At 48.5% G+C, this 11,376-nt stretch overlaps 1 protein-coding gene across 5 annotated transcripts in view; it reads left to right on the top strand.

Moving 5' to 3' along the window:
* The first annotated feature begins 11,229 nt into the window (after nt 1-11,229).
* The window catches only part of DET1 (DET1 partner of COP1 E3 ubiquitin ligase), a 47,226-nt gene continuing 47,079 nt past the window's right edge, over nt 11,230-11,376 (top strand). For 3 of the 5 annotated variants that reach the window (XM_074399989.1, XM_074399988.1, XM_010349923.3), the window contains exon 1: nt 11,235-11,369. The gene's annotated coding sequence lies outside the window, so the exon portion shown is untranslated. Of the gene's footprint in view, nt 11,370-11,376 lie in introns of all 5 variants that reach the window. The other 2 variants (XM_003921642.4, XM_003921643.4) reach the window with 1 other exon arrangement.

Genomic DNA, 11,376 nt, shown 5'->3' with positions numbered 1-11,376 from the left:
CTCAAGCCTGTAATCCCAGCACTTTGGGAGGCCGAGGCGGGTGGATCACGAGGTCGAGAGATCGAGACCATCCTGGTCAACATGGTGAAACCCCGTCTCTACTAAAAATACAAAAAAATTAGGTGGGCATGGTGGCACGTGCCTGTAATCCCCGCTACTCAGGAGGCTGAGGCAGGAGAATTGCGTGAACCCGGGAGGCAGAGGTTGCGGTGAGCGGAGATCGCGCCATTGCACTCCAGCCTGGGTAACAAGAGCGAAACTCCGTCTCAAAAAAAAAAAAAAAAAAAAAAAGAGAAAGCAAGAGAGCAAGCGAGAGAGAACGTGGACAAAGGGCACTTAAGTGTAGAGCTCGATGCTGTTTTATAAATGCATAACCATCATCCAGGTCAGGATATAGAACATTTCCAGCAGCCCCAACTGTGTTTTTCTTAACACAAATCAGAACTCATTTGGAACAGCTCAACATATACATTAATGGGTCACGTGCTGCTAGATAGCGCCTAACAAGATCTGCTAACATAGGTACTGTGTTGTCTCCTCAAATGCTATGGTTTCCAGAGCCCAGATGAGGGGATGAGGTGATTGTACTGGAGATAAGATTCTGAAGCCCAGCATTTGAGATGATTAATGATCCCTGGGCTGCTGCTCCAATTTAGTCTGATAGGAAGAGAAGGAAAAACTGTGGTTAAACTTTCTCTGTTCCAGCCTCACCACTACGTTGCTCCGTTATCTCAGCCAGGTGAGAATCAAACTCCAGGGAGCCTTAGCGGGGGTCCCCACCCCTGCTACACTGCTGCTAGAGAACCATCTCTCATAAAGTAAAGAAGGATTTCTGAAGTGTTACCTGGGGACCCAGAATGCTGCCTGGAAGACCCGGGGCTTGGGGTCGGGGTGAGGGCGCCACTCATTCTCCCTAGCAGGTGTTCTGGGACCTCTGCAGCCCACTGCCTTTGAGGAGGTGGGCAAAGAGGCCTGGGTGGCCCGGTTAGGAGGATAAAAGTGCCAGATGGCCAGGCAGGTGTTCTGGCTGACTTAACAACCTTATCAGATGCACCGTGGGGCCCGGCCTCCAGCAGACAGTAATGATTTGTGAAGTTGGCAGGGGAAGGCATCCCACTGCTCTTTTCCCTCCTCCCTCCTCTTCAACATGCCCCATGTTGGTGAGAGGGCATCAAGTGGTTCGCAGCAGCTGACTATCCCTCTGCCCCATCATGCCAGCTTTCTGGCAGAGGCCGCTGGCCAGGTCCCTAGCAGGACCTTGGGTGCCTGTCTCCCAAGCTTGCCATACATAGACTGGCAGGGGAATGGACTCTGGCCACCCCACTGGCTGGCCATGTGGACAGATTCCTGGGAGTTGCCGGGTGATTGATCTTACTGCGATCACACTGAATGGCACTGGCATTCCCAGGCACCCGCACTCGGACTGCTCTGGCCTCATGTGCGGGACCCCGGCCTCCGGGATTTTAGTTTTGTCTCATCGGAGATGCTCAGTGGGGCGGAAGAAAGACAAGAGTAAATCTGGGCGGCCTCACCCGTAGGACAGGTGGTCAGACTCCATGCCTAATCCCAGCATAGAGGCTCTCCCAAGAGTCCCACATTTTTCTTTCTAACCTGATTCCCTTCCTCATCCCTATACTCCAGTCAAACTGAAGACAAGGCTCCCCCTGTTCTTGCTTGCATCTCCTCCCCTCACTCCGCAGCTCCAGCACCCAGCCAGGTGACCTTTGCACGGAAGATATTCATATAAAGGACTTGCTGAGCTGGACTGAGTTTAGCAGAACACAATGTCTCTGAGCTGCAGAATGAAGGAAACATAATTTGTCCTCACTGAGACAATGTCCATGAATGACCTTGTTTTGAGGGAGAAATAGCAAGCAGCTTGAAAACATTTTTCTAAACCTACCATTTTTTGCTGTTATTCGTGTTTTAAATTTTACATTAAAATTTTTTTTTTTTTTTTTTGAGACAGAGTCTCGCTATGTCGCCCAGGCTGGAGTGCAATGGTGCAATCTCAGCTTTCTGCAACCTCCGCTTCTTGGGTTCAAGAGATTCTCCTACCTCAGTCTCCTGAGTAGTTGGGATTACAGGCGTGTGCCACCATGCCCAAGTTATTTTATTTATTTATTTATTTATTTTTTGAGACAGAGTTTCGCTCTTGTTACCCAGGCTGGAGTGCAATGGCGCGATCTCGGCTCACCGCAACCTCCACCTCCCGGGTTCAGGCAATTCTCCTGCCTGAGCCACCTGAGTAGCTGGGATTACAGGCACGTGCCACCGTACCCAGCTAATTTTTTGTATTTTTAGCAGAGACGGGGTTTCACCATATTGACCAGGATGGTCTCGATCTCTCGACCTCGTGATCCACCCGCCTCAGCCTCCCAAAGTGCTGGGATTACAGGCTTGAGCCACCGCGCCCGGCCGCCCAAGTTATTTTTGTATTTTTTCAGTAGAGATGGGGTATTACCACGTTGGTCAGGTTGGTCTCAAAACTCCTGACCTCATGATCCACCCACCTCAGCCTCCCAAAATGCTGGGATTATAGGTGTGAGCCACCGTGCCCTGCCACTTTTAACATTTTTAATATTTATTGATTTATTCTGGGGACGGAGTCTCGCTCTGTTGCCCAGGCTGGAGTGCAGTGGCACAGTCTCGGCTCACTGCAACCTCTGCCTCCCGGGTTCAGGCAATTCTCCTGCCTCAGTCTCCTGAGTAGCTGGGACTACAGGTGTGCGCCACCACACCTGGCTAATTTTGCTTGAACCCAGGAGGCAGAGGTTGCAGTGAGACCTTGCCACTGCACTCCAGCCTGGGCGACAGAGTGAGACTGTCTCAAAAAAAAAAAAAAAAAAAAGAAAAAGAAAAAGAAAAAGAAAAAGAAAAAGAAAAAGAAAAAGAAAAGAAAAGAAAGAAAGAACAAAAGAAAGAAAGAAGTAAAGAAAGAAGCAATTTGTTTAAACAAGCTATGAAAGAAACATCAGCCACAGTCCCTTATCCAAGCACGACCATTTTGTACTTTTGGGCATGGCTCTTCCCATATGTTCTTGTTGACACATTTTATTGATTGATTGCTTTTTATTTTTGTTTTAAACTGTTCTTTTGCCAGGCGCAGTGGCTCAAGCCTGTAATCCCAGCACTTTGGGAGGCCGAGGCGGGTGGATCACGAGATCAAGAGATCGAGACCATCCTGGTCAACATGGTGAAACCCCATCTCTACTAAAAATACAAAAAATTAGCTGGCATGGTGGCACGTGCCTGTAATCCCAGCTACTCAGGAGGCTGAAGCAGGAGAATTGCCTGAACCCAGGAGGTGGAGGTTGCAGTGAGCCGAGATCGCGCCATTGCACTCCGTCTCAAAAAAAAAAAAAAAAAAAAAAAAAAAACTGTTCCTTTAGGTTCAGGGATACATGTGCAGGTTTGTTATATAGGTGAACTCGCATCACAGGGGTTTATTGTATAGACTATTCCGTCTCCCAGGCACTAAGCATAGTATCTGATAGTATTTTTCCTGATCCCCTCCCTCCTCCCACTCTGCGCCCTCCAGTAGACCCAAGTGTCTGCTGTTTTCCTCTTTGTGCCCATCGGCTCTCGTTATTTAGCTCCCACTTATAAAAGTAAATGAGAACATGCAGTTGTTTCTCTGTTCCTGCGTCAGTTTGCTGAAGATAACGGCCTCTAGCTCCATCCATGTTCCTGCAAATGACACAGTTCTGTTCTTTTGGTACCTGTCCAGTTTGGGTTCTACTCTGGCACTTATTTCATCATAAACATAAAATAGCACACCTTTGTTTTCGTCACCACTGACTTTGGCTTAATGTCCCCTGAGGGTCTTCGTGGAGATTCTGAGCTATTCCAGGCTGTGGGACATACTGGTTGTGATGGCATTTTGGTATGGATGGTTTTATTCCCATAAGCATTTTCACTAAAATTCCTGTCAGGGTAACAGTCCTTCCCCCACGTTGCTTTTTTTTTTTTTTTTTTTTTTTTTTTTTTGAGATGGAGTTTCAGGCTGGAGTGCAGGGGTGTGATCTTGGCTCACTGCAACCTCCGCCTCCCGAGTTCAAGTGATTCTCCTGCTTCAGCCTCCCGAGTGGCTGGGATTACAGGTGCGTGCCACCATGCCCGGCTAATTTTGTATTTTTTTAGTAGAGATGCGGTTTCACCATGTTGGCCAGGCTGGTCTCATATTCCTGACCTCCAGTGATCCACCCACCTTGGTCCCACAAAGCGCTGGGATTAAAGGCATGAGCCACCGTGCCCGGTCTTTTTTGTTTTCTTCTCCCTCTCTCTTTTATTAGAAAATAAACTTGCTCTTTAATGGGGAACGGGAGGGAGGGCTGTCTGGGTAGGAATGAAGGTAGGATGTTTTCGGGGGTAAGTCAGCTCCAGGCTCCGGTTCTGATTCTGCAGCTCATGTATGGTGTCCTCGCAATCATGCCATGTGGCTATGGCATAGCCCACAGTGCCCAAGACATAGCTGCTGGAGGAAACCAGCAAGTAGGCAGGCAGTGGCCACAGGACCTCCCAGCAGGACAAGGGCAGCTCCAGGCCCAGGGCTCCCCTGGTCAAGGCCAACCAGGTGGAGCCAAGGATCAGGCCCCACCCAAGACCCCTTCTTCTTAAAGACTTCCCCTAACTGAGGAACAGCTGGGCTGTCGCCTGCTGTATGCATCCACGTGGCCCTGTGCTTCCTAACCAGCACTTTCCACAATTCATTCTGTTTCATGGTGAAAGGGAGGACACGGGGGACAGGGAAGGAAGGAATGCCCTAGCTCCTCCCAGGGCCTCTGGTGGCCTGTGGCCTGCAGGTGAAAGGGAGGTCAGTCCTACAGCAGCCACCCCCATTAGCTTCCTTCCCTTACAGCGGGTCCAAGCTTCACCATTCTTGGGCTTCCAGACCCCAGGCGTAGGGTGTCGTCTGCGGGGAAAGCTTAGGTCTTGTTTGTGGTCAGGCTACCCCTACTCCTCTGGCTGCTCCAGCTGCCCCCATTACAGGACAGTGCCATTTGGGGCCAGGAAGGACTGTTTGTTCAATTCCCACAACACAGGGGCTATTACCAGCGGCGCTAGAGGGGAGGACCAGCTGTTCCATCTCCTGAGCCAGTCCCAGCCCCCCTTACCTGATTGCCTCCCTAGGTTTTATCAAATCTCTGTGTCTCACAATTACCTCTAATTTCATTGCCTTCATTGCAAAGAAGAGCGCTTTCCCCTGCAGCTAAGATTTTCTTACGTTCCCTCAGCTCTGCCTCTTCAGTCCCCAGCCTCTTCCTTGCACTCCCAGTGAGCGACATGAGCAGCCATTTCCTGGGACTGGAGCTCTGCCTGCACCCCCACCCTGGCCACTCACACCTCAGCCATGCTCCCCTATCCTGCCCCGGAGAGCAGAAAGCAGAGTGGAAGCCCGAAGGCAACCCAGAGGCCCCCAGTTTAAGGAAGATGCTGCACAGGGCTTTGCTCTATGGTCCAAGCAGCTGCTCCCTCTGGAAAGAAGGTTTTGATGTGCTTTCTCCTTTTTGCTCCTCTCCAAAGACCCTCCTCCAACCCTATATCTCAGGCAGGCTGAGGAGAGGAGGACCAGGCTTCAGGAATGGCTTGTTTCATTCATTCAACAAATACTTATTAGATCTCTAATATGTGCCAGCACTAGACAATCAGAAACTACTTATTGAACACAAGCGTTATGCTCAGCACAGTGTCTGATACTCATCCCCTTCCCTGAGCATGAACAGGTGCCAGAGAGAGTGCAAAGAGAGTATCTGAAAAAGACTGAAGGCTGCGGGGTCACCAAAGATAAAGAAAAGATCCTCCTGGGGCAGTGAGCATTTAGTCCAGGGCATGAGGGAAAGGTATGTCTGCAGACAGTGTGCTATTAGGGTTATAGCTGTAGACATGGTACCTGCCTTTGAGAAGTTTCAAACTAGGGCCAGGTGCAGTGGCTCACTTCTGTAATCCCAGCATTTCAGAGGCCGAGGCAGGTGATTGTCTAAGCTCAGAAGTTTGAGATCAGCCTGGGCAACATGGTGAAATCCCATCTCTACTGAAAAATATCCAAAAATTAGCCAGGCATGGTGGTACACACCTGTGGTCCCAGCTACTCCGGAGGCTAAGGCAGGAGAGTTGCCTGAGCCCAGGAGGCAAAAGCTGCAGTGAGCTAAGGTCACGCCATTGCACTCCAGCTTGGGCAACAGAGTTTCAAAACTACCTGGGCACAGAAGCAATGATGCATTGAATTCAGGTCCAGCACGATGGAGGTAATAGTCATCCTTGATTTAGAGATAAGAAAAATGAGTCTCAGAGGCACTCACCCTTCCTCCCGCTGTGCCCACCTGACCCTCTGTGCTTCAGAATTCCTAACTGTGCTTTGTTCTCCGCAGATACTATGCTGTTTTGCATCTCACTGCCTTTTCCTGTGCGGTTCCTGCTGCCTGGAACACCGTTCCCACCATTCCTTCAGCATCGTCTATAGCTTGCATTCTGGGAGTGCTAGGTGAAGTGTCCATCCAACTGTTGGTGCGTATCTCTCAACTAGACTACAGGCTTCTCTAAGGCAGGAGTCGTGACTTTGTCACACTGGTCCTGCCATACTTGGCAGAGTGCCTGCAGCAGAGTCAGGGTTCTCATATTATTGGCTGAAGAAATAAATATATACAGTCACCTATCTAAAGTAGTATTATGAGCATGAGGCAAAATGGGCTTTCAATCATGGTTGCCCCTCACATAAAGCACCTTTGTGTTCATTAGGGAAAGACTCCCCCTCTGAGTGGGTGCACTGTAAAAAGGCAAGTCTTTCGGGCAGACCAGCTGGGAAAAGGCACTCCCTCCCTGGCTAACGCAGCCCTGGGCCAGTTCTCAGTGCTTGGCTGAACCAGCGAGTAGATTTTAGCCCTGACTCATGCTTCTTGGGCATGGTGACCCAGCTCAAGTACAGCCTGTTTGAACCGAAGTCAGCTTGATACTGAAACCCACACCTTTCTTTGCCAGGTGAACAGAACAACGTGCCCTCAAAACATTTTCAAGCCAAGAGAAAGCTGTGTGTGTTTGGGAGTGGGTGGATGTGTGTGTGTGAGGGAGAGAGAGAGAAGAGAGATTTTTTGGCAAGGAATAGATAAAATAGCAAAAGCCCCAGACAGCTGCTGCCATGTTCCTCTGAGCTCAAATCCACAAGGTATTCTTTCCCCCCAAATCAAGCAGAACAATCCTCATCCCCTTGCCTGAGCACAAACAGGTGCCAGAGGCAGTGGGAAGAGAATATCTGAGAAAGACGGGAGGCTTCAGGGGCACCAAAGATAAAGAAAGGCCCCTCCTGGGGCAGTGAGCATTTAGTCGAGGGCATGAGGGGAAGGTGTCTTCAAGCGGTGGAGTTCAGGGCTGCAGCGTGCTATGGTCATGCCTGTGAAGAGCCACTGCACTCCAGCCCGAGCCCTGCAGTGAGACCATGCCTGACTCTAAAATAATTTAGATCTGAAATCTGAAGGCTGAGGAACTGCAGGCAGAAACTGAGCATGTTTTGCAAACAGCAATAAAGGATTTCGTATGCGGAAGTGAAACAAAAGTAGCGTAGGGGATCTATAAAAGGGTCAAGTGAAACCATCTCAGTTTGTGTATCTGTAAAATGGGGATGATAATACCTACCTCCCAGAGTCCTTGCAGGTGAAATTCATTAATTCCTCACAGATGAAATTCAATCATATAGGTGAAATGAGTAGCATGTGGCACACGGTAAACATTGAGTGAATGGTGATGGCGATTGTTCTGATTAACAGATTAGTGATGACGGATGATGATGGGGGCGGTGGTGGTGGTGGTGTAATATTTAGGCTAATGAATGTCTGCTGCTGAATGTCAAGGTGAGAAGAGCTCTGCTAGCCTCTTCTACAAAGGGAGAAAGAACAAGAGCCTCTCATCCTGCTTTCGTTCCCATCTGCTCCTCTTGTGGCTAATGCAGATAGCAAGCAGAGTTGCTAAAAGCCTTGGCACAAGAACCACAGGACTGAACTGAGTGGAGAGAAAGCTCTCAAGCCCTTCAGGCCGCCCCCCCCCACCCCCCGCCGCCTGTCACTCCATCTTCCTGCTCCCTGAGAAGGACGAAGGAGGAGGAAGCATGGGGATACAGCGGGGAACCTGGTGCTCTTGGTAGGGTGAGAGGACAATGGAAGGGAGTGGAGAGAAATGAGAGGTTGGGACAGCTGAGAGGGGTGCCGAAGGGTGTGGAAATACATTGTGTCCTCTGCTGTGCTTGAAGCCTATGCTACTGACGCCACCCATGTGTACAAGAGACTGTTATTTAGCAATCCACGAATATTTACTGAGTGCCTATGTACCTGGCACTGTGGTCGGTCTTAGGGGTCAGCAGTCACAAAACAGAGATGGTCTCTGGATTTGTGGAGCCGACTTAAATTTTAGCCCAATTTAAATACTTGATTACTTTTTGAGCAAAAGTAGCCACAGTTACATAGGGCCAAATACCTTGGGACATTCTTGTCTCTCGCCTTTCTCTCACACTGCCGCTCTAATCCACTGGCAAGTCCTATTGGCTCCATCTTCAATGTGCACCCCAAGTCTGACCACATCTCACCACCTCCACCTCTATCACCCCAATCCAAGCCACTGCCATCTCTAGCCTAGACAATTGCCTTAGCTACACCTCTGCTCAGTGCCCTGCCTGTGGCTCCTTATCTTACTCAGAATTGAAGGCCAAGTCCTTGCATTGACTCACAACCCAGTCATCATCTTGCCTCTGATTGCCCCCTTAACACCATCGTGCTGTGGTACCGATAAGAGCTGGAAGGGCTGGGCACCGTGGCTCATGTCTGTAATCCCAGCACTTTGGGAGGCCAAGGCAGGAGGATCATGAGGCCAGGAGTTCAAGACCAGCCTGGCCAACATAGTGAAACCAGTCCCTACTCAAAATACAAAAATTAGTCAGGTGCGGTGGCAGGCACCTGTAATCCCGGCTACTTGGGAGGCTGAGTCAGGAGAATCACTTGAACCCAGGAGGCAGAGGTTGCAGTGAGCTGGGACTGCACCATTGAACTCCAGCCTGGGTGACATAGGGAGACTCCACCTCAAAATAATAATAATAATAATAATAATAATAATAAAGAGCTGGAAGAATGAAATGAAATCCACTTTCTGGAACAGGCAAGGAGGCAAGACAAGCTGGGGCCTCCTTTGCCACCAGCAGATTTTTCAGGAAGTCCGGTGTAATGGGCTCTTACACTAGACCCGGCCTTAAATGAACAAGTAGCAAGAACAGTAATGGAAGGTCAGAGCATTTTAAAGATATCACCAGAAATATGGTTAAAAATTAAAGATAAGCCTCACACAGGGAAAAAAATGTTTGCAGTTCCAACAAAAGGTCAATATCCAGAATATATGAATAGCTCCTATAAATCAATAAGAAAAATAATCCCAGTGGAAAAATGGGCAAAGGATATGCAAAGGCAACTCACTTGCCTTTAAAACACAAAAATAAAAAAGGAATAGTCTCTTGGGAAAAACGGATAAGCCAAGGATCATTAGAGAAGAGAAGGCATAGGCTCTATTCTATTATCCTGTTATCACCAAGCTGGGAAAAGGGCAGTGTGGGTCTATATTCCAGGAGAGGGAATTCTTATTCACGTAGGTCAAGCATGAGTGTAAATTTACCTACGAAGATATACACAAGCTGCTTGGGTGCCGGGCAGGCTGGAGGGGAGAGTCCTTTTTGCTGTTTTTATGGAAAGTTTCAAATGTATACAAAGGTAGAAAGAAAAGTCTGATGAACTCAATGTACCAGAATGCTTTTGGCTTAAACCACTACACTTCTCAAGGAAAGGCTCCCCTGCAAGAAATCAGAGGAAAGTCCCACCTTCCCCAAGGTGGGCAGGGGTGGGCAAGGGTGGGCTGTGGGGGGTGAGAGAGTGTTGGGCTGAACCTTGCAGAGAGGCAGCATCTGACAGGCTGAACGGAGAAGTGGGAGGATTGCAGCCCCTCAGGGCTGGCTCCGCAGACCATCGCAGCCACAAAGCTGGGGACAATCTGAAAACTAGGGCTGTTCCTTTTTTTTGTTTTTAATTGAGACGTAATCCACATACTACACAATTCACCATTTAAAAATGTACAATTCAGAAGGTTTAAGTATGTTAACAGACATGTGTAACCATTGCCATGATCTATTTCTGTATGTTTTCATCACCCTAAAAAGAAACCCCATACCCACAAGCAATAACTCTTTATTCCCCTTTTCACTTACCCCCAGCAACTACTCATCTCCTTTCTGTCTCTACAGATTTGCCTATCCTGGATGTTTCATGTAAGTGGAGTAATACAACATGTGACCTCTTGTGCCTGGCTTCTTTCACTTAGCAGAATGTTTTCAAGGTTCATCATGCCGTGACAAGTATCAGTACTTCATCCTCTTTTAATGCTGTATAATATTCTATTATATGAATATACTGCCTTTTGTTTATCCATTCATCTACTGATGGACACTCAGGTTGTCTACATATTTTATCTATTATAAATAATACCGCTATGAACATTTGTATCCAAGTTTTTGTGTGGACACGTTTTAATTTCCCTTGGTTATATACCTAGAGGTATTTCTGTGTCAAATAGTAACTTCATGTTTAACTTTGAGAAACCGCTAAACTGTTTTTTACAGTACCTGCACCCTTCCCAGAAGCAGCATATGAGGCTTTTGATTTCCCTACATCCTTATCAGTATGCGATGTTTTTCTTTTAAAGGTATTCTAGCCATCCTAAGGGGTATGAAGTAGTATCTCACTGTGGTTTTGATTTGCATTTTTCTGATAACTAATGATGTCGAAGATCTATTTGTTATGGAAACAGGAGCCTAGGAGGGCCTGAGTGACACCATTTAAAAATCCACTCCATCTGAAAACTAGCAAGGCACATTCCTTGCTACTCAGAGATGATCAATACAATCTCAGTCTTCAAGGGGTTCACTATCTAGAAGATAACATAGTAGGTAGTTTCTCAGCATCTAATCAAAAGGTGAAAGATTAATTCTATTCATATTTTTCAAATGTGCCCTGCAGGTGCAGAGACACTGCCATTGGAAGCGACAGAGATGCCCAGGTTAGGTGCCACGTTAATTTTTCCTCCACGGCCGCTGAGCCTCTACGGCTTCGACCCCTCCTCCGGGCACCAGGGTGCGCTGTACACGTCTCTTAGCGTTGGCTGAACAGTGCCGCGCTCTCCCCTACTTCCCTCCTTGCTGGGCCGTACTTCCGGTGCCTGGCGGAAACGGGAACCTGCAGCCGCGGGCGCCGGGGTCCTGAGGCATGGCGGGGGCGGGGCAGGGGGAGGCGCGCACGGAACAGGCTGGGGCTTCCATCTCCTTGGCTCTTTGAGCCTGGACCAGACAGGTGAGGA

The sequence above is a fragment of the Saimiri boliviensis genome, chromosome 5 (assembly GCF_048565385.1).
Source record: "Saimiri boliviensis isolate mSaiBol1 chromosome 5, mSaiBol1.pri, whole genome shotgun sequence".
Classification (NCBI taxonomy): domain Eukaryota; kingdom Metazoa; phylum Chordata; class Mammalia; order Primates; family Cebidae; genus Saimiri; species Saimiri boliviensis.
The sequence above is the reverse complement of the archived record's forward strand: the minus strand, read 5'-3'. Positions and strand labels throughout refer to the sequence as shown.